This window comes from Convolutriloba macropyga, chromosome 3 (assembly GCF_964194025.1).
Source record: "Convolutriloba macropyga chromosome 3, txConMacr16.3, whole genome shotgun sequence".
In the NCBI taxonomy this organism is placed as follows: domain Eukaryota; kingdom Metazoa; phylum Xenacoelomorpha; order Acoela; family Convolutidae; genus Convolutriloba; species Convolutriloba macropyga.
Genome location: NC_134470.1, coordinates 49723034 through 49726061, shown reverse-complemented (window position 1 = coordinate 49726061; position 3028 = coordinate 49723034).

Below are 3028 nucleotides of genomic sequence, written 5' to 3'. Positions count from 1 at the left end.
TCTTGGGCTTGCAAATTGACTGATTCAGATCTGATTTACACTTTACACGCTGAATCTAGGCAGTCTAGTTGTCATGATTCAATAGCCTTTTTTGTAATCAAGCAATAATTCAACAGGCTTGAATAGAATTTCATTGGAAAATGACACTGGTGTATAATTAGAAATTAGAACTGTCGTATAAATGATGAAATGGTGCGATTACGCCAATTTCAGTTTTAATTGAACTCTCATATTGAATAACTCAAGGTGACGGCGAAAATTAAAAGCCGGAAACTTATGTTTGAATTTCTTAATTCCAGGAAGCATATTGTCAGCGAAAAGCCAGAATCGATTTACTATACTATTCACATTTTTGCTCATCATTTTGGAAGCCTTCCGTCATTTTTCATTTTCTGCAATGATTGTGGGAGAATAGTTGATTGTTTCGAGCTCTTTTAAAAAGATGATTTATTCTCCGTTAATTGGAGTATATATTCGAAACGAATAGTTGCGAAAACTGTGAAGAATCAATTGCCGAATTTAAGTTTCCTAAAACAGAGCAAAGTTATACTGCATCACAAGATTCGTTTTCACATTGAACAGCAATTCTTGTCACGAGCATCGAAAATATTATTTTCTAAGCAGCTTTTTTGCATGAATTATGAATTTTTCCTACAGGTTAAAATTTCTTGTCACAATTGGTAAATTTCGATTTTCTACGTTGCGTTTGTTCAATGTCCCAAATATTTTTAGAAATTGAAAACCTTGACGTTTAAAATAGTTAGATAACTTCATTTGAGTGGAAAAAAACCTGATAGGTTGCATTTGAAAGAAAGTCTTTAGCGAGAGTTGTGGTAGATCATAGTGTTCACATATGCTCTGTGTTTTATCGAGTGTTGTTACTCAAGTTCTAAGGAAGAGCCGAATGGCTTCAAAATGCTGCTAGTGCTTCTAGTGATTCTGCTTAGTGGGGTTGTGGTGGTTGTAGTTATTATGGTGGTGTGTTGTGGTGTGTTGTGGTGATGCGATGATGATATCTATCAGTGTGTTGGGTGATAGCTTTCAACTGGTCTCTTCTGTCAGTTGCTTTAATTTGCCTCCAGGGACAGAGAGAAGAGAGATAATTTGAAGACAGTGACGGATGCTGCCGTACAGACACCATCACATACTACCACCATTGCTGCCAACTATTAGTATAATATCTAATTTATCCAGTAATACTATTGCGAGCAGAAAAGCCAGAGAAAAAGCGATCAAATTAAAAGGAGATTTAAAAATGTCAGAAGAAAATCAGCTTGAGGGAAACAATTTTTTGAAGTTTTTCAAATGTTATTCAAACCCGTAACAACTTTGTCTATATCAGTGTACAACAATCTTGACGTCATGACGTCAAGATTGGTGTACAGTGATACAGTAAGTAATCAAACTTAAGTAATCAACTATAAACGCTTTGTTATTTTTATAGGAAAGTTTGATTTGGATCAAAAATGAATGGGGCAAAAAATTTATTTTAATGATTAAATGAACATCGAAAGTGACAAAAAATATAAAATTGCTATTTGATCCTGATGCAAAACAAGACAGAAAACAATTAAACAACTGTTTGAGACTAGAGGTAGTTAATTCTATTAATTACAAAAACATGAAAGCGGGATCAAAAACCCATTAACTGAGTGAAACCTCAGATGATAATTGTACATGGGGTTGAGGATAGCACATAGAAGCGCATTTTCACACGCACGAACACACACACACACACACACACACACACACACACACACACACACACACACACGCATACGCACGCACGCACACACATACACACACACTCGCAACAACACACACACACATGCAAACACACACAGACACAAATACACACACACACACACACAGAAACACAGACCACACACGCACACACATACACACAAACATAAAGACATAAAGACAAGCAGGCAGGCAGACAAACACGAACACTCATACAGAGACACACGCTTACATACACGCACAAGAAGACACACAAGACACTCGCACACACACAAACACATGCACAAACACACTCGTACACACATACACAAACAAAGAAAAACTCACGCACACCCACACACTCTCATACACACAAGCACACGCTTGCACGCACAAAGACAGACAGACATACATACACGCACACACATACACAGGCACACACCTACATACACATAAAAGGACACGCACACACAATCTCATACACAGAAACGCCATTATGCACGCACTCAAAAGCTCCCACACCACATATATAGAGAGTGAGATACATGTACACACAGGCACACACTTGCACACAAACACACTATCTCTCTCACTTGCACACACACACACACACACACACACAGAGAGAGAGAGAGAGAGAGAGAGAGAGAGAGAACAAGAAGCCTTGATTGCGCCAACAAAATCTGGTTTTAATTGAGCTCGTATTGTGAACAAATCAAAGCGAACGGAATAACTAGAATCGGAAACATATTTTCGAATTTCTCGAATCCAGGAATCATTTGAACAGGGAATACCAGAAACTTTTTGCCTGTTCCTCGCACGTTTTGTTCATCTTTTTGGAAGTCTTCCGTCGTTTATTCATTTTCTGCAATGGTTGTGAGAAATTAGTTGATTGACGTGAGCTCTTCTAAAATACCAGGTCAAGTTTAATTATTACGTGGTCCAATAATTAGAATATATATTTGAAGAGACTATTTGTGAAAACTGCTAACAACCAATTAACAATTTTACTATCTGCTGGTCCGAGCAAATTCAAGTCGCATCACAAGTTGCGGAGGAGACACACACAAACACACACACACGCACAAAGAGAGAGAGAGAGAGAGAGAGAGGAGAGAGTGTCTGTGTGAGAATATTAGCGCATGCGCAGGAGTGAGTATGAGCACGCTTGTGAGAGTGTCTGCTCCAGCAAAGGAGCCCTTTTTTGAGTGTATATGCGAGTGAGACTGTGGGTGTGTGTGTGTATGTGCTTGCATTCTTGTGCACATGTATCTATAAATATGTACTTACATCTGAGCCTCTGAAT